The sequence below is a fragment of the Ursus americanus genome, chromosome 14 (assembly GCF_024610735.1).
Source record: "Ursus americanus isolate L20-20 chromosome 14, mUrsAme1.1.p, whole genome shotgun sequence".
In the NCBI taxonomy this organism is placed as follows: domain Eukaryota; kingdom Metazoa; phylum Chordata; class Mammalia; order Carnivora; family Ursidae; genus Ursus; species Ursus americanus.
The window spans coordinates 27429944-27455457 of record NC_142140.1 but is presented as its reverse complement, the minus strand read 5'-3'; the positions used below and the strand labels follow the sequence as shown (position 1 = coordinate 27455457).

General features: G+C 39.9%; 1 protein-coding gene and 1 pseudogene across 1 annotated transcript in view; one reads left to right on the top strand and one right to left on the bottom strand.

The window, feature by feature from the left end:
* Positions 1-25514, bottom strand: part of CADPS (calcium dependent secretion activator) — a 799713-nt gene that overhangs the window by 751328 nt on the left and 22871 nt on the right. The window lies entirely within an intron of this gene.
* LOC123798664 (nuclear transport factor 2 pseudogene) lies at positions 22030-22414 on the top strand (annotated as a pseudogene).

Below are 25514 nucleotides of genomic sequence, written 5' to 3'. Positions count from 1 at the left end.
AGAGAAATAATAGACTAATGAGGTAGAGGATGTGTGTGTGTGTGTGTGTGTGAGAGAGAGAGAGAGAGAGAGAGAAATGGGAATTGATATTTTAGCAGATTCTTGGTTAGTGGGATGAAGACATGGAAAAAGTGAGTTGAAGATCTTTTTAGCCAAAGAGAAATGAATGTAAGAAGGTCCTGAGCAGGAAAACATTTTTGTTATGTCCAAGGACCTGAAAGTTGGCTAGTATGTTAGAGAACAGAGGAGAAAGAAAGGAACGCCATCAAGTCTGGAGAGGCTGAAAGTCATCAGATCAAACTTAGCTTTATTCTTCACAGAGAGTTTGGCTTTTGTTCTACTTGGAATAGAAAAGCCTCTGAAGGGTTTAAGCAGGTACACAATTTAAAGCATACATTAATAAGAGTCACCTTGCTGCTTTGTGTTGCTGTGAGTGGCTGCAGTGGAAGCTCCATAAGATAGGACTTCATCTGTTTTGTTTACTGATGTAGTCCAAATGCCTGGATCAGTTCCTGGGACACAGTAGGTGTTCAATAAACATTTGTTCAATGAATGTATAATGTGGAGGGAAGCAAGAGTGACATTAAGCAGTCCAGTAAGACAGACACTGCCAAAATCAGAGTAGAGGTGATGGTCCCTTGGATCAAATTTATGGGAAAGGGGGGAAAGTCAACAAAATTAAGAACTATTTTAGAGCAGTATTAAAACATGCTAGTGGATTTGGTACTGAAATTAGGCAGAAAGAAAGAACAAAGGATAATTCAGTTATTAAGTCATTAGTAACTGATGGGCTGATTATCAGGGTATTATCCCTTTGTAAGTCCATCCTCTACACTCTGCTGTGTGATGCTGGGGCTGGGACAGCAAACCAAGTTCCTGCTTTCCCGCTGCTCCCTGTGCGCCTCTGTTATTAGGGGGCGCATAGACTGCACAGCAGGAACAAAAAGGGAGTTGGTCCTTCCTGGTCACTTTCTGTGGGCTTTCTCCTCCCAGGAAAGTCACCCCCAGCCTCCCTGTTCTTCACCTCAGCAGAAGCTTTCCTTCCCACCGCAGAGCCTAAATCTAGTTTGCAGTTTCCAACACTCACAGCCTCACTGCCTTCTCAGATACCAGCGCCAACTACCACTCTCTTTTCAGATCTCTGAGTCTCATTTCTGCAGATGCCACTCTTTCCAGTGTCTCTTCTTAACTCTGACCTTTCCTCTTTGTTCTCCAGGCCTAGAGCTGGTGGCTGTTCCTTGGACTGCTACTTTTGTAACAACTTAGTGCTCCTTGGTCTTTTCAGTTACCTAGCCAGCTAACTAATTCTTTATATTTGATCAATTCCCTGTTCAAATAACTGGTGTGGTTTCTCTCTCACAACTGGACCTTGATCAATGCACTAGGGCCCTGATTTGATTGATAGGAGCATGGAGAACACTAGAAGACACATAAATCAAGTGCAGAATGGAAAAATGAAACCAAAACTGGATCTGAATATCTTAAGCTTGATACGCCCATGATAACCATTAAGTGGAGATGCCAAGCAGGCACTTGGGTGCGTAAGTTTACTACTCCAAGGAGAAGTTTAAACTTGAAATATAATTTGGGAATTCAAGAATTTAGTCAGTATTTAAAGCCACAGGGCTGGATGATTTTTACCTAGGGAGAGAAGGTGAAGAGATTAAAAGATTGCACCGAGAGAGAGAGAGAGAGAGAGAGAGAGAGAGAGAGACAGAGAGAGAGAGAGGAAAAAGGGGCTCTAAGATTGAATAGCTATTCACTATGTTTATATTCATTACATATCAACGATTGTTATGGGAAATAATTGAATACATTTTAGGAAAAATTGGTCTAATCCTGTCTTCCTTTGTCCATGCAAGGGACTCTGCAGGGAAGGCGGTCTGGTGAGCACCCAGACCCTGGGGGGTCTCCTCTGGACCCCCGAGAAAACACTCCTCCTTGAGGGCTGTTTTGGACTGACTGGCATTCTCTGATCCAGATGCTGAAGGGCAGCCCCCTAGGAAAGGAAAGCAGGGGAAAGATCCCCTTGTGCAATGTGTGAAGACACTTTGCTGCCAGGTGGCAGGGCTGATCCACTGGCTGTGAAATACAGCAGCTGTGTCCACCACCTGCCTCCACCCAAGTCTAGTCGTACTGGGCTCAAGCCTTCTCTGCAGCTTGACTGGCAATTTAAGAGAGATACAGACGAACAGCAGTCCCTGATGGAGAGTGTTTTACAGAAAGGGGAGATTCTTCCCCAGTGTGAAAGGAAGTCGTCAGGAGGATCTTGAGGCAGTTCAGTGAGCTAGAGAACCACACAGACCCCCCACATGACTCGTCCTTAACTTCTTGTGGGCATGCTGGCTGGACCCTCATCCCTCACAACACATCAGCGACCCAAAGAATTGCTGATGTGTGAAGGGGGTTGGCAGCCTGCATCTTCTCAGGCAGAGATGTAAACTGTTAACTGCAACCTGGCTGATGGGGAACAAAACTTTCAAGAAGTTGTTGCAAGAGCCATTTAACATCGAAATCAAGGGGGAAACTTAACTGTAATGTACTAGCTTTAACATGTCTTTTTCTTCCTGAAGAAGAGACTATTGAGTTACTTTTTTATCATTATTATTTCAAATGAAACTTCCAAACTAAAAAACATCTGCTGTGTTGGACCTTCTATGACCTAAGCAAAGCACTAAGCAGCTAGAACATATACAGATGGGATAAGGGGAAGAACATTCAGGACTGCATTTGTGACTCTATTTCCCCAACTGGAAATCAGTAGAGTTCTGTGATTACATGCATGGACTCTTTAGTCAGCAAAACCAGGTTTGAATCCTGACAATAATACTATCTAGCTGTAAAAGTTTAGGAAAGTTTACCTTTTCTGAACCAAAGTGTTCTTGCTTGCAAAATAGGTATAAGAATTTATACCACAAAACACTGTAGGGATAACTAGAGAGTATCTCTAAAGGCTTAGTTAACATAGGGCCAAGCACATTGTTGATGATCAGTAAGTGGTAGCTGATGGTAGTATTTGAGGCAGCCATCAATGCAGTAGTGGAAGTGTATCTTACATGGCTCTGTGAGACACCTTTCCCAATTGTTTCTTGCAAAGTGCTGAGCGTAGTGGCTCCTTAATGTAAGCTTCTGGTTTAATGGCAGGTGTGTGTCAAGCTTCTGCCATTTTAAAGACCCTTTAAGCAAAATATTCTTCCTGATAAAGAAAATAGCAATGAACAGCTGTGAGCATGGCTTTGGCTTCCAAATGAAAGAGGTCAACTCAAGATACAGTCCACTGCAAAAACTCCAGATGATTCATGGCTCAGCCAAACCCTAAAGGAAGGTGATAAATGACAGAACCTAAGAATAGAATAATATCATGAAAATTTAGAAAAACTGATTCAGAGGAGGGAAGAATTGGTATTATGCCTTGAGTTTGAGTATAAGGGTCTATTTCAAATTTTAATGTGATTCTCATCTTTTACAAAATGCCTCTTGACTTCTGTGAGTTTTAATTAAAGGTGTAATGGGGAGTCAACAGATAGCTTAAAAGAGATAAATCACATTATTTGCATCTTGATGAGCAAAAAGCATTTAAAATAAATACCAGAAAGATGTTTTGTGTTTGTGTGGTCAGAACCTTGTACTAGTCAGGCTAGGCTAGCTTTAGGCATAGTGATAACAACTCCCAAATCTCACTGGTTTAACATGTAAAAGTATATTTCTGGATCAGTCAAAATCTGCTATGGATCAGGCACTCTCCCAGGAGGCTGGATCCCCTGCAGTGACTCAGCAATCTTGTGTTCCCATCATTTCAACACCTGGCTTCCATACCCGTTATGGGAAGGAAAGAGATGGATTCAAGAATTGCACAGGGAAGGGGCGCCTGGGTGGCACAGCGGTTAAGCGTCTGCCTTTGGCTCAGGGCGTGATCTCAGCGTTATGGGATTGAGCCCCACATCAGGCTCCTCTGCTGTGAGCCTGCTTCTTCCTCTCCCACTCCCCCTGCTTGTGTTCCCTCTCTCGCTGGCTGTCTCTATCTCTGTCAAATAAATAAATAAAATCTTTAAAAAAAAAAAAAAAAAGAATTGCACAGGGAAGTTTTATGGCTTGAGCCTGGAAGGGACACAGGTTCCCTCTCCTCCGTTTCATTGGCCAATATTGGTCACATCACTCTGCCTAACCCCTGGTGGTTAGGAAATGTGCTCTTCTGTGGCCCAAGAAGGCAAGGAGCATAATGACATACGCAAGCCCTAGTAATGTCTGCTAGAAACTTGAGGTGATTTTGGATACCAGTTTCCAGTTCCTAGATCCTACTCATTTATTGATTTATTTAACATTTCTTGCAAAGTTACTCTGTTGTGCCCTGGTATTGGGGACATTTTGATTGCTTGGCCTCTTGAACTCTTTCCCATGTTTGAGAGTTTTCCACCTGATAGGCCCGCATGGGACAAGAGTGTGGTATCAGCTGCGGCATTTCATAGCATGTGGTGACTACAGCAGTGCTCTCATCAGACTGCTGCCATGATTTTGGCTGAGGCTTGGACCCCACTTGTTCCTGACTATTTTCTCAGCTTCATTTTCCAGTCTTCCTGGAAATTTTGTGAGCCAGCCAATAACCTTTTGAAGAATTCCCTTAACAAAAAATTAAATAGTTGAGAGCTGGATTCTGTTGCTTGCATCCAAGAACTAGACTAGCATAACAATGTTATAGGTACTCTGCCCAGAGAGATCATCCAGCCAAAAGATTATCCCCTCCTTTACATTCCCATGGAATTTTATTTTCTCTCACTATATCACTTTTTCTTCTTTCAGTGGTAGTGTTTTACATATACAATGACTCTGCTAGACTGTAGGATGAGTCTCTTGAGAGCATAATTTACATCTGAATTTGTTAATTTTTGCACACCCCATACCTGCCATAGTGCTTTGCCTGTGGTAGATGTTTAATATATTTTTGTTGGGTAAGTGAATTTTCTTTACTTCAAAAAATGTACAAGATATAGTCCTTGCCTTCATAAAGTATACAATCTGTTAGGGAAGCTAGAATGGAAATTAATTATGGTTCAAAACTGAAAGAAATGAGTGTCTTCTATTGCAAGAGTATGGTAGAAGATCATCTTTAATAGGGAAGGAAGGTTAGAAAAAAAAATAAGTTCAGTATAGTAGATGAGGTTGAACCAAGTAATATTCTGTTAGGTAGAAAAGGTAGAACAAAGGAACAGCTTGGATTTTTAAAAGGAGACATGGAAGTTCTTGGAAAGTTTAACAAACTTCAGATTGTCCAGTATGGACACAGCAAGATCTGTAGAGCTCTGTCTTAGGGTATGGGGCCTGAGACATAATCAGAGACAACGTTGTGGAGTCCTTGACTACCATGCCAAGGAATTTGGGCTTTATTGCTTTATTCTTGAAGCAATTCAGAACATTAAAAAAAACTGAGGCAGGAAGGATGATACAGTGGCATGACCCACATTGTTGTCTCAACAAGTCTGAGCCCTTGGGTCCTAACACCCTTCTCAGGCCATGGCTGCTATACTTCCTGACTGCACACCAGATTGAGCAATGCAGTGCTAAGTGGCCATCAAGGCAGACTGGATGCCAAACATTTCCCTCCTTGTTCCCACTGTGTACCAACCCTACCTCTTCCTGATAAACAGAGAGATTATCCTGTCAGAATAGTGATACTTGTTCTTTCTATTGGTCTCTTGTCATGAGGATTCTGAAATCCCTTGATTAGAGCTATAACTTTTGCTCAATGAGAGTCTCACTATGACTCTTGACAGAGGAGTTCTACCTTTTGGAAATAGACTGCTAAACCTGCAAAGGCCAGAGTTGTGCGAAAATGAAACATAATTTTCCCCAAGGGTGTCACTGAGGAGTGATGGAAGCAGAGGACCTGTGTACACTATATGTTGTTGACACAGTATCAATAAAGGTCACTCAATTTCATTGATAGATGAATGGATAAACATGATGATGTGTACACACACACACACACACACACAATGGAGTATTAGCCATAAAAAAGAAGACAATCTTGCCATTTGAGCCAACATGGATGGACCCCGAGAATATTGTACTAAGTGAAATAATCAGACAGAGAAAAATAAATACTGCATAATTTCACTTCTATGTAGAATCTAAAAAATAAGAGAAACAGAAACAGATACACATAAATACAGAGAACAAACTGGTAGGTGCCAGAGGAGAGATGGGTGAGGTGATGGGCAAAATAGGTATAGGGGATTAAGTTGTACAAACTTCCAGTTACAAGGGAAATAAGTCACAGGGATGTAAGTACAGCATAGGAAATATAGCCAATGACATTGTAATATGTATGGTGACAGATGGTAATTACGCTTATTGTGATGATCATATTGTAATGTACATAAATGTTGAATAACTATGTTGTACACCTCAAACTAATATTGTATGTCAACTATACTTTAATGAGAAAAAATAAGTGTTCCTTAATTAGAGCATACATTGTGACCTGGAGGATGGTATACCCTCAAGTGAGAGCATGGTCTCTGAGCCGCAATCTATGCTATGCCTTCTGTAGGCCATTCCATTGCTCTGTTGAGCTAGTAGCTTCAGAATGATGCAGCATGTGATAGGACTGATGGCTTTCCATCCTCCAGTCACCAACAGTGATGGGATTCTCACTGCCGGCTGGCTGGTGGATGATTCTAGATTCTCACTTTAGCATCCATTCCTCAGACCACACTTGGTACTATCTCTTGAGAGTTGGTCTCCCTAAGAGACAAACTCTGAGATGGTGATTAGCATGCGGGAAGTTTATTAGGGACTGCTTTGGCATTCAATACCTTCGAAAAGAAATAGAATAGAAGGGAAGGAAGAGAGCAGAACTGAGAAGAGAGAGTAGTTGGGCTACAATACAGTCTCAACAAAGGCCCCAACCAACTCCACAGTAATTCTGAAATTGGGATACTCCTTCATGGCTGTCTCCTTTTGGAAGGGGCTAGGGTTGGGCATTTATATCCCCGAGTTTCTATGTCTTTGCATGTGTGCGGCCCTGGAAAGGGGTTATTACTTTGGGAAGGATGGCTCTCTTTAAGTAAGGGCAGCTTCTGAGGAGTCTAAGAGCAGAAAGCTGTCAGTTAACAATCATCCCAAAAGCTGGGAAAATAAGTCATTCTGCTCTGAAGGGAGGATCTGGGATGCACAGCATACCATATCTACAACATGTAGAATGACTAAGGCGGCAAAGTAAAAGATAAAACCAGGCAGATATCATATTACACAAAATTAGTTTTGGCAACTTGAAACAAAAACCAGACAACAGTCACTTAACCAAATATAGATGTATGATTATCATATTAGCAAAAATCTAGAGGTAGACACTCCTCGCTGGTATCACATTTCCTGCTATCAGGGCCTTGAGATCCTTTTCTCTTTTGCTCATGCTTATTTAGCATGCAGGCTTCAACCTCATGGTCACAGAATAGCTGCTCTACCTGCAGGTATTATATTCCCATTCAAGGCAGGAAAAAGGCAGGTGAAGGGTAGAAGACCCATGCAAGCTGAGTCTTTCCTTTTCTAAAATGATGAAAAAAAGTAGTTTTTTCAGAAGGACCCCACCAAAAGTCTTCCACTGATGTTTCGTTAGCTAGAAATGGGTCATGTAAGTACTGTTAACTCTAAACGAGTCTAGAGAGTTGAGAGATTGATGTAACTGAGCTCATGCTGACACAAAACTGGAGTGTTCACAAGAAACACGGGAAAACTGACAAGATGTGTCTACTAGAGGCAGGTGGACACCAGAGCACGTAGGACTTTGTACACGTCTAAAGGAAAGAGTCAAGATCTTATCCTAAATGCAATGATGACCATTGAAAGGTTTTAAGGGGGAGAGGGATGTGATTTCATGTATTCAGGCAGTTGGATGCAGGATGGGGTAGAGAGAGGAAAGAGGCCAGTTTGGACGTTGTTGTAGCAGGTCAAGAGAGAGATGGGTTGGCTGAGAAGAGGGGGGGACATCAGTGCATGGGGGTTGGTTCATGAAGACTCTCCAAACTTCGACATGTCATTGCCATCTTGGCTACATAAATCCATTCAGCTCAGAATCCTTCTACCATGTGGGAAGAGAGGATCCTGATCTAAATATAGTATCCATGTGATAAATGGCTTTAACAGAATCTGTGGTCTTGGAGGGAGAAGCTGGCCTAAGTGAGTCACATCATCCTTACCCTCAGGTGGGTAAGGAATCATTATCTTCATATTATAGACGACACGGTTGAAATTGCAAGCAACTATAGCACCTCTTTAACTTATCATTAAAGGCAGTTAGTTGAATTTGTTTCTGAATCTCACATTTGTGAAACTTTACCAGGTATCACGTTTGTTTCCTTCCTCTATCCACAGTCTCAGCCTTACTCCTTAGTTTCATTTCTCCTTTCTTTATTTTTCTCCCCATTTTCAAGATTTCCAGACCCTTCCTCCACAAAATATTTTTATGGGTTAAACCCAGACTGAAAATATTTATAAACAGCAAAGAGGAGAGTACTCTCTGGTACTCTTACATAGAAACAATATTCCTGGATTCTTTTTTTTTTTTGCCTTTATGTAAACAAAAATAGACCATCTGGCACCCCCAAGTGGCTACTACAGAAATTGCATAGGGAAAAGAGTAAAACTTGGTTTTGCTTCCTGCTCACCTGAGACTAGTAGAAAAACAGGTAATAATTTGCTGCCATCTTGGAGTGATGTTATTACATAAGCTTCCTGACTCCTGGAATCCTTTCAAGTACAGAGGAGAGAAAGCAGTATTTATACGATGGGGAAAAAGATCATTGCTTTAGAGCTCTTTGACAGGCTGTATTTTTTTTTTTTTGAATGTTACCTCCTGCTTTCTTTCTTTCTTTTTAAATAATAATATTTTTTATTATATTATGTTAGTCACCATACAGTACATCCCTAGTTTTTGATGTAAAGTTCCATGATTCATTACTTGCATATAACACCCAGTGCACCATGCAATACATGCCCTCCTTAATACCCATCACGGGCCTATCCCATTCCCCCACCCGCCTCCCCTCTGAAGCCCTCAGTTTGCTGTATTCTTAGCTGCACATATACTGAATCCCAGAGAGTTTCCATGACTTATCTAAGGTCCTACAGCTGGCAAGCAAGGAAACTGGGATTTGATCACATCCTCCTGGCTCTTTTTCCAGTGTTCTGACACATAGGTATAATAAAATCACTGTCATACACAGATAACAAGAACAAGAAGAAATTATGCACTTTCAAGCACAAAGTCAGTCTTTATGATGATGGTAGATGAAGTCTAAATTACCACTGAGGACTCCTCTGACCTTGATTCTTGTATCATTTACTGGAATTCTCCAGTAATTACTAACTTCCACATGACAGGAACTTACCCAATGTATTTTGAATGAATGTATGAGTTTCTTTCTTTTCCAGTCATAGTAGGTGAAGTGAAAACAAATCATGTCTCAAGCCATTCTATCTAAATGGTGTCATGCTCCATCTGAGAACCATTCAGATGGTCATGTACCCAGAATACTATTTAACTCCTTTCCAGTGGGCCTTATCTCATAGGCAATTCCTTGACATAGGAGAACTATGGAAATACGACAGTGATTTTTTATTCAAGCAATCAGCCATAAGCTTTCTATATCAGCTTTGTCTGTCAAATTATCATGTCGTTGGATGATGCCAATTGATGCTGCAGGAAACAGAAGTCTGAACAATTCTAAAAGTATAGGAGCAGCTACTCAGACCCCTGTGATTATCTCAGTAGCTTAACTTTCAAGACAACCTTTCCAGTAATTGGGAGGAGATACAGTGATGGGACCTCAGCTGTGAAAATTTAATACTTGCTCTCAATCCTGGCCTAATCCTAACAGTGACCACCAATGGGTACTGCATCGTCATTTCTTTTAACCTAAGAGCCCCTATCCTCATTAAAGAAAATTCTGCTGAACTTACATTTCTTTCTCCTATGCCTGTGTCTGTTTAGAATTCCCCACTTTTATTATATCAGAAATCAGGGTAACACAGTAGAAACAACTGGCATATTGGGACCAAAGTGTTCGGGATTTGAATCCTGGTATTGCCACTTAATGAATATGCAGCCATGGGCAATACCTCAACCTCCCTGACCTTCAGTTTCATCAACTACAAGTTAGGAGCATTCATATTTAATTTTCAGAGACACTGAGAAATTAGAGATAAAATACCGAGCACATCATCTGATATATACACACATGTGCATACACACACACACACACACACACATATTATGTGCTAAATAAATGGGAACAATCCACGTTATTATTACCATTGTTATCATTAATATAATTTTCACCAAAAACAGTTGTTTACCAATCTACTTCTTCTAACTTGGTCTGGGTGTGTAAGGTCATTAGGGTGAAAGTAGCTCTTCTGTGTGCAGGTAGTCTACGTCAGGTAAAAGATCAGATGAGGGTATTTTCCCACTTAGCACTATCATGTAATAGGGGAACTAACTAGCTTCTATTCATGATCCTTTCAGCCACTTTTTTGTAATGTGCACCGTTGCAATTTTTCCACAATGTGGGAGTTTAAACAGCGTTAACAGTGAAAATCTGCATGGATGTTTCCTGATACCAAAAATATCAAATGTGATTGTACCTTTAGAATCTGTTTTTTTAGTTCAAGTACTGATGCATTCAGTAGAGCTATCACCTGACTTAGTTCAAATTAACTAAGTTCATCATTAGTCGTGACAGCATTTATGTACTTTTGTAAACTAGTCATATGCTTACTAGGAAGAGGTATTAATTCAGTCTTCAGTCGGTGTTTATCAAGAGTACGTGTTCTCAGATCCTTTGTGATAACTCCAAGTCCTTCTAGGTGTCCACTGTCCCCAGAGTGTACCCCCTGATCTGTTCTACCCCTCTTATTTCATGGTCAAACTACTCTGGATTAGAAAATGGCTTACTAGGAAGAGGTATTAATTCAGTCCTCAGTCGGTGTTTATCAAGTGTACGTGTTCTCAGATCCTTTGTGATAACTCCAAGTCCTTCTAGGTGTCCACTGTCCCCAGAGTGTACCCCCTGATCTGTTCTACCCCTCTCATTTCATGGTCAAACTACTCTGGATTAGAGGTGTGAAAATGGCTTGCCCAAGTTAATGTGGCTAGTCCATTTCAGAACCATAAATGAGACCCCAGTAGTGGAGACTTTTTGTGATATATTGATTGTGTCATATTAAAGTTTCCTGAACCCCAATCCCTCTTGTATAGCACCTTCAAAATTTTGTCCGTATCTGTTTATCACTATTAATATTATTCACTTATTACTTTTGTTAATATCAAATTTAAATTTTCTCATTTCTTAAAACTTGGCCTTGACCTAAGAAATATTATCCACAAAATCACTGGTTTTAGATGCTAGGCTTTCCCCCCAATCCCTATTAAATTAATATGCAACTGTTGAAATTTCTTTATAAAAATTTATGTAGCATCTGGAATCATCTCAGATACCACCAAGCAGCACAGGACCACCTACTACACACCCAGCCCAATGCCTTACTGCTTCCCTGGCCTAGCAACTTCAGTGTTTCTCTTTCTTTCCAATGGTTTTCTTTTCCCTCGTGCATGTTTCAGTGAGTATTCAGGATAAACAGTAAAGATGGAGCTTTAAACTATTATGAATTGAGGCACCTGCCTTGATGCCCAAGAAATGTAATTTAATATATATCTGAAATAACACCTGTCTCTAATGTGAACGTGCACAGCATGTCTAGATTTTGGTTCTTTAAATACATCTGCTATTTATTCTTTCTGTTTCCAGAGATTGTGAAGGAAGGAATCTGGCCTGCTACAGTAAATAGAGCATGAAAATCAGGTCTGGCTTGAATTTTATCCTAGACATTAACCCTATCTCAGCTTTTGCAGGCTTATTCTTACTGGCTAAGGTATGGCTCATAATTAATCCTTTTCCCTTTCTGAGACCACCTTACCCTTACAGAGAAGATTGATACACATCATGTTTCAAGATTCAAAACGGGGTCATCTACATAAGCAATCACGGGGTACATTTCTCTCTGTGCTGTCTTGCTAGGGGCTGTATATAAATTAAGCATGGAATAGCAGTGTGGTTAAGAGCAGGCACTCATACTTTGCCTGGATCATCTACCTCTAATTTTTTATATGAGCTCTGTATCCCACCTGAGTCTCAATTTCATTTTCTATAAAATGGTGATAATAATAGCATAACGATAGAGTTGTGCAGGATAAATAAGCTATTATGGATAAACAACTTAGCCCAATGCTTGACACTTACAAGGAGCTTGGCAATTCCAGTTTTTATTATAATAGTTAAGGCTGGTTTGCACCTGTGGGAATTTGGGAGTTTTACAACCCATGTTATACATAAGTGGGATGCTTAGGAGATGCCGTTTTAAAGGGCATGAAACGACTGGTGGATTCCCATTGAAAAGGGGAAAATACAAATTACTGCCTAGTGACTCCCTATACTCCAATTAAATACCTAAGTCTTTCATTTCAGGAAATCATCTCCATCACAATAAGGAAATAATACTATTGCTATTTCCTCCCAGGGATAATACCACTGTTGGGCCTGCCAAACACTAGGCACCAGTTCAAAAGTAGTCCACAGCCTTCTAAGAAAAGGCCATTTTTTCTTTTAGCAGCTCCTGGGGCAGACAACCATGCCAAAAAAGCACATGGCCCCACCAGACGTTAAGCCATTTGGTAAAGCAAATGCCACGTCAGGAAAAAAAAAAAAAAGGAAGAAGAAAGAAAGGAAGGAAGGAAGGAAGGAAGGAAGGAAGGAAGGAAGGAAGAGAAAGAAAGAAAGAAAGAAAGAAAGAAAGAAAGAAAGAAAGAAAGAAAGAAAGAAAGAAGAGAGAAGCAGAAGAGCAGGCAGAGGAGGAAGAGAAAGTTCAACCCTTTTGTACAGATTTCATTGTCAAGGCCAAGACCACTTAAAATATAAAAACTGGCTGATTAACTGGAATGTTTACACCTGTTTCCCTTATTTTAACAAGATGAACAAAGGAGGCTCACTTGGCTATTGTTCTTTTTAATCCTAATTTATGTTGTCCTTACTTGGGATGCTACAGTTCTACCATTTAAAACAACAACAAAATCATGCGTACAAGATGAAAAGACAGAAATCAAAGAGTTATAACTCAGAACCAGTCTAATCCCAGTGGAAAAAAGAAAAAGCGAGATGAGGAACTTCATCTAACAGAGGATATATCAGATATATAGTCATTAAATAGGGTTTACTTCACAGTTCTCAAAGATGTTTCAAATGAATATTTCAGATTCTGGTTTTTGTTGGAACTATAGCTAAAGGAACTAAAATGCAATAATGTAGTATTCCTTTTTCTACCCCCAGCACTCCCCAAATTATCTTTTTTTATAAGGTGGTTTATAGGAAATGATGTTGAATTGATGGGCAGGGCACCTGGGATCCAGTCTCAACTGTGCTACCAAGTGTAGAGATCTGGAACTAGTTTTCTCCTGGGGCTCCCGTCCCTCATTTGTAAAATAGAGAAGGTGGGCTCCCTTATCGCTAACATCCTATAATGGCATCACCTAAAATGACATTGTGTTAGCAATTGAGTTAATATTTTAATCTGAGCAAGTCATTTGATTCAACAAGAAAAAAACAGAGAGGGAATAAAGCACTTTTCCAAATAATAACTTTTAATATTTCAAGTGAAAAAAATCCACATTAAAAAATGTTTTAAACCCTCTGATTCTTTAAAACACACACACACAATTTAAAAAATTTTTGTTCAAAAATCAAAGTTTTTATATGCTACCCTCTAGTGGAGACTAGAACCTACTTTGTTAATTCCATCTGAAAGTGCACTCAGATCTTATGTTCATAAGACAGGAGTAAGAGGAGTTTTGTTTACATTGCAATCATTTACAGTGCTTCTCAAAATATAATCCAACAGCATAGGGTATCAGAACTAAGTGGTTAAGCACATAGTTTTCCTGAGCCCATTCAAGACCAACTAAACCAGGTTCCTTGAGAGTGGAGCCCAACTGATTTTTAAGCCCACTGGAATTTGTAAACCAATGTTCTAGCTCCCTGAGAGGCGTGGTATGAATATGGGCATTATCACCAATCCAGTGTCTAGTTAGGATGCAAATCTCTAAATCTCAAGGGAAGATATAAATTGAACTGAAATTCTCTTTTCTTCATCCCAAAGTTTAAAACAAGTAGAAAGTAAATAATCCATTGGTCTCCTGTCAATTTAAGAATAAAGATCATGTTCCTTCACACAGCACACAAGGCCCTTCATGGTCCAGACCCTACATTTCCAGCCACCAGGTGGTGGTACTTCCATTCGTCTCTTTGTCTCTGCCTCATATTGACACCACTGCCACCATTAAATTCTACATGGAACTCCCTGAATCCCTAAAATAATCTATGCAATTGATTCTACATTTTTAAACATTTTTAAACATGCTATCCACTCTGCATGGAATATGCCTTCCCCCAACTTAAGTTTAATAGTCACATCATATTTGGTTATCATTAATAAAACTGAAAGGATAATGCTCCTTGAAGTGGACATCAATGGCAGGAGCATCAAGAGTTGTCCTACAGGTTGTATGTATTTAGGCTAACCCATCACCATATACCACTTTTTTCAAGTATGTTTGCGTTTTTTGCTTTGCAGAGGCAGCCTACAGAAATGTTGCCAATGGCCGTTCCCCCTTCCAATCATATGTCTGACCTACAGCCCCTTTCTTCTTTAACCTAGGTTTAGAAATACTTGAGAAATAGACCCAGGAAAAATATAAACAAAGATCTATCAAAGTGTCAACTTTATTCCTGACAAAAGCTTGGTTGAAGACTGTAGCAAGATCTTTAGGTACCACTGAAGGGAAGGTTTAGGACTACAGAACTGGCACACTGACCAAGAACTTTCAGCCTGCATTGTCTTGGGGTCAAGCTGGCAGAAAAGGAATCACATTCTGGTGTTGTAGGATAGCTCTCCCCAGTGTAGAAAATGAACAAGAGTTGCCTCTAAGAAACCCCAGCTGTGGACACTCTGGAGTTGCCCCTCTGTGGAATTATTAGATGAGAAAGTAGACTTTCTAAGCTCTAAAATGTGTTTTTCATTATCTATTCAAATGATGACTTGCCTGTAGTCAGAGTTTTTGGTAATAGAGTACAATATGTTCTGCTCTGAGCCAGTTGTCCTGTGCCAATCTGGTGGTTTCTAATAAAGATGCTGTTTTGTACGTGTTTTGTACGAGATAGTTAAATGCAACAGTAAAAACTTCAGTTATTAATGTGATAATGAGATGCTATTTCCTTAATTCAGTTTTATTGAGATAAGTAGAGATTCACATGTAATTGTAAGAAATAATACAGAGGGGCACCTGGGTGGCTCAGTCATTAAGCGTCTGCCTTCAGCTCAGGGCGTGATTCCAGAGTTCTGGAATCGAGCCCCGCATTGGGCTCCCTGCTCTGCTGAGAGCCTGCTTCTTCCTCTCCCACTCCCCCTGCTTGTGTTCCCTCTCTCACTGGCTGTCTCTCTCTGTCAAATAAATAAATAAAATCTTAAAAAAAGAAAAGAAAAAGAAACAATACAGAGCAACCTTGTACACTTTGTCTAGTTACTCCTAATGGAGGAAGTTTACAAAACTATAAATAATATCACAGCCAGGATATTGACATTGATACAATCCACTGATCTTATTCAGATTTTTCCAGTTTTAATTGTGATCATTTGTATACTTAAATGTGTACATGTATGTACTAGGATTTTTTACAATTTATCACCTGCATAGATGCTCTTTGTCAAAGTAAACTCATCTGTGTTCGCCACTAGTCAAGATACAAAACAGTTCCAACATCACAAATAACCTTCATGTTTCCCTTTTATAATCACACCCACCTCTCTTTTCCCCCTACATGCTGCCTCTGCCCCTAAACTTTGTCAACCACTACGTGGTTCTCCATTTCTAAAATTTTGTTTTGAGAGATCTTTATATTCTAAATACTAGTCTTCTGTTGGATATGCGGTTTGCAAATATTTTCTTCCAGTGTGTAGCTTGTCTTTTCATCCTCTTCATATGGGCTTTTTCACAGAGCACAAGTTTTTAATTTTGATGAGGTCCAATATATTGATTTTTCCCTGTATTGTTCATGCTTTTTGTTATTAAAGTCTGTAAAGTCTTTGCTTAGCCCTAGATCCTGAAGATTTTCTTGTATTTTTTCCTAAAAGTTTTATAGTTTTATGTTCTATATTTAGGTCCATGATCCATTTTGAGGTAATTTTTGTACCAGGCACATTAATCTGAGTTTCCTCTTATTTTTTTAAAATGTTTTAGCCTATGGATATCCTAATTGTTCTGGCGCCATTTGTTGAAAACGCTGTCTTTCTTCCATTGAATTGCTTTTTCATCTTTGTCAATAATTAATTGGGTGTTTGTGTATGAGTTTGTATTTGAACCCTCCTCTCTCTCTCATTGATCTATGCCTCTACCCCTCTGCCGACACAACACTGTTTTCATTACTGCAGCTATACGATAATTCTTCATATTAGGAAGAGTAATGTCTCCCTTCTCTCTCTCTCTCTCTCTCTTTTTTTTTTTTGGTTAAGATTGTTTTATCTATCCTAGGGACCATGCTTTTCTATATAAATATTACAACAAACTTGTTGGTGTCTACAAAAAAAAAACCTTGCTGGGATTTTGATAGGAATTGCATTAAGCCTGTAGATGAATATGGGGAAAATTGACCTATTTATTATGTTCAGTCTTCCAATCCCTGAATATGGTATGTCTCTCCATTTCATTAAGACTTCTTTGATTTCTTTCATTAGCTTTTTGTAATTTTCAGCATATTGATCCCATACATGGTTGTGTTAAGTGCATATCTAAGTACTTAATTTTATTTGGAGTGACTGCAATGGTATTGTATTTTAAATTTTAATTTCCCTGTGTTAATTGTTAGTATATAGAAATGTGGTTGATTTGCACATGATCTTATATCCTGAAAGCTTGCTAAACTCACTTATCAATTCTAGAAGTATTTTTGCAGCTTTTTGGGAGTTTTTAGTTAAACAATCCTGTCATCTGCAAATAGAGGCCATTTTATTTCTTCCTTTCCTGATCTTTATACACTTCATTTCTTTACCTTGCCTTACTTTGGTGGCTAAAACTTCTAATACTATGCTCAATAAGAGTGGTGAGGGTGGCCATCCTTGCCTTATTCCTGCTACTAGGGGGACAGCATTGAGTATTTCACCATTAAACTCGATGTTAGCTGTGAATTTTTTTAATAGATGCTCTTTATCAAGTTAATTCCCTTCTACTCCTAAATGCTGTTTATCATGAATGGGTGTTGGATTTTGTCAAATGCTTTTTGTGTCAATTGACACATGATTTCTTTAACTTGTTGATATGGTGATACCATATGTGTTGAATTGTTTTTGTTTTCATTTTTTCTTTCCCCTGCTACAGTCTCACAAGCTCCTATTGCTCTGTTCACGTTTTTCAGTCTATTTTCTCTCTTGTTTAGATTGGGTTAATTCTATTGTTTGTCCACAGATTCACCAGTTCTATCGTCTGTCATCTTCACTCTATTCTTGAGCCCATCCAGTGAATGAGCTATTAGTGCTGCATTTTTGAAGTCTATAATTTCCATTTAAAAAAAATAATTTTATTACATTGCTGAAATTTTCTATTTTTCCATTTGTTTCAAGTACGTTTGTAATTGATTTGTTAAAGCATTTTTATGATGGCTGCTTTAAAATCCTTGTCAGATAATTCTAACACCTGGTTTATGTTGGTGTATGTTGGCATCTACTGACTGCCTTCTCTCATTCAAGTTGTGATTTTCTGGGTTTTTGTATGGATGGATGATTTCACATTGGATTGTGGACACTTTGTCGATTATGTCAGGAGACTCTAAGTCCTACTTAAATCTTTCATTTTAACAGGCAGTCACCTGTTCAGATTTACAGGTCTTTTTTTTTTTTATTTAAAGATTTTATTTATTTATTCGACAGAGATAGAGACAGCCAGCGAGAGAGGGAACACAAGCAGGGGGAGTGGGAGAGGAAGAAGCAGGCTCATAGCAGAAGAGCCTGATGTGGGGCTCGATCCCAGATCGCCGGGATCACGCCCTGAGCCGAAGGCAGACGCTTAACCGCTGTGCCACCCAGGCGCCCCTTACAGGTCTTAATCTATTTTTGTGGGCTGCAGTTTCATGGAATCTTAATTTGCTAAGCCTTTGTGGTATTATTTTTGGTCCGACTGGTTTATTTGGTATTCCTCAAGCTCCCACTGGTTCCTGCTGATGCTGCCCATGAGCCCAGAAGGGATTTCCTCAGACCTCAGGTGGCTCCGGGAAGGCTGGAGAGTCTCAGACGTGGCAGAAAAGAGCTGCTTATTTTTGGTGGGGTTCCCAGGGGACCCCTCTTTGTCAGTGGACTTGGATTTGCCTGATGTTGCCAGCAGGACTCTTTTTCGATCTGCAGGAAGAATGAGCCCACTGGGCTGCCTTCTTTTGTTAGGTCACGGGTTGGGAAAAATGGGTCCTTGTCATCTTCCCCTGTTGGGTGACAGTCTGCCACTATTTTGTTCCTTAAGTCCTGAGGAAACCATCTCACTTTCCTCTTACAATGTTTTATCATTACCCCCTGCGTTATTTCCGGGGTTTATATTTGTGCCTAGTGGGGGAGGAGCAAGGAGGAACTCATCTACACCATCTTGTCCTGACCGGAAGTCAGTCTTTTTCGGTTTAAAAAAGAAACTAGGTCTAAACAAGTAATTAATTTTTCCCCCTTTGAGTCAGTTTCTACCTACCATAGAGAAGAGGCAACATTGGCCTTACTGGTTTCCAACCTGCTTTTCCCCTCAGCGGTCTTGTTTTTTCTCTCTCTATCCTCTACTCCCCTCATCCCCCCATCCACTGAGGGCTAATTTTGGAGTGAGTTTTAAGAAAAACCAGCGGCAGGGAATGCAGAAACACAAAACAAGACAGCCTCTATGTTAGGATAAACACAAAGGAAGCTGTAAAACAGAGGTGTAAGCCTCAGTGGTTTTCGTAATGCTATTAAATTAATTCTGTGGTTTAAAATAAGATTTGACGTTAATACAATTAATTTTAATGACTGATGGAGCTTATATGTGTCAACATTCTTAGAGGTTATTGGTATTTAATACAGATTAAAGTGAAATAAAATAGAGCCCTAAAGGCATAATTTCAGATAGCTAGTAAGTGAGGATGTTATTTCATAACAGAGAGTTCAGAAGTGTGGTTGAGGGTAATTCAGTACACTCATTTTGGAAGAAGTTGTATTACCTTAAACAACAGATTCTAAAATTATCACCACTTTGTTGTTTTTAATCATTTCATTTATTTTGAATTTAAAAAATTAAAGAATCATTTTTTTTAGGTTTGATCAAAACCAAGACTGAGCAGTACTGTTTTAAAGAATAACATGACACGAAATTCATTTTCCTGTGGGGATGACTGGTAATTAGGCTGTGAGTTACAGGCTCTTGTCCACTGAGTATGAACTGTGGCACTGTTTTCCAGCTCTCTTTACAGATGTGGACTCAGAATGTGTCTTTGCTGACATTCACATTTAACACTCTGACACTATTCCTTCAAAATCCACCTTTGCTTCCCCCTTGACAGGGAAGTGTGACAGGTGTCGTGCACTTGTTCTACCATTGCCAAGCAGCTGTTTAATGCTTAAAACACTTATGAGATAGAAAAAGGTTATGAGATGGCCTTACATCCTTGATAATCTTATTTACTTCTTTATATCCCAATTGGACTATTCAGGAAGTTCAGTTTTATTAGGCTTGGGTCATATGTGAGATGGGGCAAGTGTCTGATCTATTGCATCCCTTTTATCACTTTATATTTTATCTCCTCCTTCCTCATGAGCATTTTTTTTAATGTAAAACATATTACAGCTATAACATGCAAAGCAATCAATACTGGCAAGAGAAGAATTTTTAAAAGATTTTTTAAAAATATATTTATTTGAGAAAGAGTGCAAGGAGAGAGAGAAAGAGTATGAGCAGGAGGAGGAGCAGAGGGAGAGGGAGAAGCAGACTCCCCGCTGAGCAGGGAGCTTGACATGGGCTCAGTCTCAGGACCCTGGGATCATGACCTGAGCCAAAGGCAGATGCTTAACTGACTGAGCCACCCAGGCACTCTAAGAGAAGAATTTATTTAGCAAGATAAAAATGTTCAATCTACTTTAATCTAAAAAACTTAGCTCTTTTTTAACCTTCACTTTTTTCCTGCATTAGAAGCATTCACCCCATTTTAGCAAGGCAGTCACCTCCACAGTCTACGGTCTGGTCGGAAAAGCAAATGTCCTCCCTCACCATCTAGAAAATGTTAAACGCAGTTTCCCCTGCCATCATGAAAAGAGAAATGGCTTTTCTTGTGGCTTATTATTTGTGCTCTGGATGTGTGGTCCCCTGAAGTCTAGAAGGAAATAAAAGAAGAGACAAATCTTTTGTGTGGAGGATATAAAGAAAGCATAGAGGTGTAATCTGGAGGTGGAGAAATAAGTGACATGACTGATAAATACCAATGACCTCACCCTGGGACACTTGTCCAAGAAGGCACTGTCCCATAACCCATGACTTGCCCAGTGAGTGAAACAAGAGAAGGAATATTGCAAAGAACACTGTTAAAACGACCATGACCCACAAAGTTTTGGAGTCACTGTCAGTCACCCACACAGTCTTTGTGTGAATGAAAAATTTTCATTACTCATAATGCAGGCCATGCACCCTGTGCAGCTGGGACTCCAGTTTGTACCAGGAGGAAACCCTATTTAACTCATACTAGCACATCACAAACTAACTGCCCTGCAGTAGTAATGTTCCACTATGACATGACATTTTATTCTGTCCTCATCCAATGATATCCATGCATGCACCTCTCAACAATGTCATGGGACTTCTGAAAGACCAAATTTCTAAAACAGGATGGTGATGAGTATGGCCCTTAATATCTCAGAGATGGTTCAACCTGAAGATGTTTTTGAAAATCTAGGCTTTGAACAGGCTGCAAGGAGGTCCCAGCTATCAGGATCTACCTTCACTCTCACTGGGGAGAGACAGAAATAATGGTAGTCTCTAAGATTACTTGTGTCTTAGCAGGGGCTGGGGTTGGAAGAAGAAAGAGGGATGGCAACAGTATAGGAGCCCAGAAAATGGACCTTCAGGTTCTTTCCTAATGCTGTCTCTGAGTGACCTGACTTTGCCCCACAGCTATTTCCTGCTCTCCAAGGTAACAGAGTCTCCATATCATTCAGTCATTGGATAAACCTGCATTTCAGAGAAGCCTGGACTCATTATCAACCCCAGAGTGAGTCTAATTTGATCTTTGCCATTTGTGGTAATTCTATTTACCTTGCCGGTGATTGGTTTGAGAGTGGGCATATGATACATTTCTAATCAGTGATATATGAGGGTTACACCACTAGGACTTCTGGAAATTCTTCCTGGCTGTCAAGAAGAGAGGCCTAAGGAAGAAATAAATTTTCTTTCCCCCTTTCCTACATCTTGATATATATTAAGGTTGACATGCCTGGAACTGCCAGAGTAATCTCATAACCATGAGGAGAAGCTAAGAGATTTGAGAGGAATTTGAACTGGAGCAAAAATGAGATTTAGCCACTCAGTTAACCAACCCTAAAAATGGCCCTACTTTTAGCTTTTGGATAAATAAGAAAATAAACCTCTCCTATTGTTTAAGCCAATTATAATTGAATTTTTTGTTACTTCCAGCCAAAAAGCATACCAAACGAATAAATAATCTGATGGAAAAAAGTATTTTGCATCATCTCATGAGCTTCTTGTGGATTCATGATCAGCTAAGAATCAAACTATTTTCTTTCTGGTAACGGATTATACTTACATCCCCTTCCAGGTGTTTCTGAGATTGCGTAGACTATACTCTTTGCGAGAATCTTTCTATAGGCTGCCACCATCATGCCAGCCCCTTGGGTTTCAATGAGGGTGGGTAATGCTCCAGAATGGGAGACAAGCCAATTTGGGAGCAGACTGGATCTAGCTTCATTCAACATTAATACCAGTTATTTGATTAACGACAGAACCCAACGAGGTGCAATGTATATTGACACAGCCTGTCTAATGTGGGAAGGACAGCAGTTCCAGCGGAAAGCTGCCATTGTGGAGAAGTTGTCTAGCCCTCCATTCCAGAAAATGCCCCACAGCATCACAGTGCAGGACCATCAGCCCACATCAGACAACCGCATCATCAGCATGGTTGTGGGCCAGCTCAAGGCTGATGGAGACCCCATCATAGGGTTCCATTAGATGTTCCTGCTAAAGAACATCAACGATGCTTGGGTTTGCACCAATGACATGTTCAGGCTTGCCCTGCACAACTTCAGCTGAAGTCTTCCCAGCCAGGCACTCATGCTGTTTCCCTCTCCCTCATTTTCCTGATATTATTCACACTCCTCCACATGCTTCAAATATCATACACAAATGAGCAGGGCTGTGGTGGGAGCAGGCACAGTGTGCTACTATTGCTGACATATTGTGCATGATGTTTGGATGCTAGACTAGTTGCATCTGACAGGAGAAGTTTGTGTTGTACCAGCGTAAGCCTTGGAAGGACATAAGTAATACAAAAGGTTGTCTTTTTTTTTTTTTAATCTACTGGTAAGTAGCTCTAGTAACCCAAAGAAGTGAAGGAGAAAGCAGCTGCCTCACCACCCAGATATTGATTTGTTTGGATGTTTCAATGCCTCATGATACCACCACAAAAATTTTAACCCAAAAAAAAAAAAAAAAAAAAAGAAGAAGCAGCTTTCTATATTTATCTAGCATCTCTTTCAACACAGTCAATATGGGGAATAAAACTGAGGAAAAGATACCCTTAATTAGAATCTGAATTCATAAAATATTATATAAGAAAATAAAAGATATGTGAATCATATACGAATTTTAAACCAAAGAGGGAAATACTCATTTCCAGAAACGCAAAGCAAACTCAGATCAGAAGGGTGGGAAGGAGCTTAGGTTAAAAGGTATTAGAGTATTATGATAAGCAGGTGTAGGTTCTAGGTCTAGGTTCAAGGTCTAGGTTCAGCTGGATTGGGGGTTTGGACACCAGTGCAGAGAAGGCAGTCTAGGACACAGGCCCCATTCATTCAGGGAACTAGAGCTGAGATACCTACAACAAGCCATGAGTCACAGGAAAGACACCCACCACCCCTGCCAGCTGGGGAAAGCAGCAAGGAAGCGTGTACCACATCCAGGGTTGAGATTAGAAAAAAGTAACTTCCTAAAATGCAAACCCACCATCATGTGAATGAGCAGGTCCAAATTCACACCAACAGTATGGGGCAGAAGCTCCTAACTGAGAAATCAACATAAAAATTGACCCAGAAATAGTGAAACCACAGACCCTCAGAAAAGGCAAAGCCAAATATCCCAACGGGGCTATTTCCATAGCTCAGGGAACCCAGGATGCCATGGAAATCAGTCTCCACTGAAGATGAGCTGCCAGTTGAAGATCTGGACATGGGAGAAAGTCAATTACTGGATGGAGTGTGATGGGGTGTGACCAAAAGAAGAATTTATACATTAAGAATGAGAAATAGAAAATCATCGAAAAGAGGCTTTACAATAATTATTTTTTTAAAGATTTTACTTATTTATTTGACAGAGAGAGATAGCGAGAGAGGGAACACAAGCAGGGGGAGTGGGAGTGGGAGAAGCAGGCTTTCTGCTGAGCAGGGAGCCTGATGCGGGGCTCGATCCCAGGACCCTGGGATCATGACCTGAGCTGAAGGCAGATGCTTAATGACTGAGCCACCAGGCACCCCTACAATAATTATTTTTAAATGTATAAATAGGTAAAGAGGAAATAGAAAAGAGAAATACACAGGAAAAAAATAATGTATATATTGGAACACAGATCTAAGGAAATGACCTAGAATGTGGAATAGAGAAATAATAAGAGAAGCTGAGACATAGAAGATAGGAAGACAGGGTCTAAAATATGTCTGATAGGAATTCTTGCATAAAATAAAATGAATACGGGTGACTTAATGTTATAAAAGAAAATGGCTGAGAATTTTCCAGAATTAAAAAAAAAAGTCACTGATCCTAAGATTTTAAGGAGCTAAAAACAAATTTATATCTAAAAGAATCATTGTAGTAAAACTGTAGAACATTAAAGAGGAGCAAAATTCTTAAATCGTACTAGAGATCAAAATACATATTCCTATAAAGAAAGGACAATTAGATTGACAAAGACATAGTCAGCATTATAGCTGATATTTACTCAGTGATGGATGTGGGCTTCACATTGTTTTAAGTATCTCTTAGTTAAGGTTCACAGTAACCTGATGGGGGAGATAGCGTTGCTATCCCCATTTCACAGATAGATATAGAATAATGGACAAAAGACAATGGAATAATATATTTAAAATGGTGAGGCACAATTCTATCCATAGCTCTCTTCATGAAGAGTGAAGCTGGGGGTTGTTTATTTCTTTCCTGATGAATTCATTTAATAATCCATAAACATTTAAAGAGTTGAATAATAATACAGAATATGTGTTAAATACAGTCACACCAGACATGTCACATTGTCATAAGTTCCTCAGAGTTACGTATATGGTCATTTTGTGTACAGTAAGCAGGGCAGAAACTGGTGGAGAAGATAGTTTTTAAGTGAATCTTTGTTTTTCATTGCCCAACCAGATTAACTTAAAGAAGCTGCAAAATAAAATATGCAGGTTAAACTGGGACAGTGATTCCTTTCCAAATATTCCTATAGCACAAAAGATGGTCTTTTATATCAGTAAAACAAGAGCCCTTTAAGTATTTCAAACAAACAAATGAAAAATCCAATACAGAGAATTGCTTACGTAGGGATGGGACAACTAAAGAACCAAAGAGCACTATGAAGAAACTCTGTGTTCAGCAAAAGCAAGGCAGCTACCACCAGCCCAGGGCTGGAGTGAGAAAAGCAGGAGATGGTTGTACCAGAGTTCAGCAGTCTGGGTTCCTAGTGGGCCTGTCCAGTCAGACCTGAGATCATGGAAGGAAGGGACAGCCTCTAGTAACTGGGGCAACCCACTATTACAGCATCTGAAGGAGTTGCCACCTGAAACAAGAGACAGGAGCATGGGGGATAGCCTGGTTTTTATCCCTCCCTAGCTCTCCACACTTCCACCAGAGCCTTCCATTAGCTAAACCCATCTAGAAGCAGAAGGCAAGAGAGCACAGGAAATGTAGGGTCCTGCAATACACACGCCCAGGCAGAGAAGGGCAGAGAATGGATCTGAGAACAAATATGCAAGTGATCAACTCACCCCCAGGTGATGAATTCAGGAGAGTCAGTGCAAAGCCTTTTAGTATGAGGGCAGAGGTTTGAGTGTCAGAGGACTGCTCAGTGTCTGCTCTGTTCTCTAACTCTTCTATCTGCCTGAGCTCCTCCACTTCAGCTTGCTAGCCCAGGTGGGTGTGAAAGTGACAC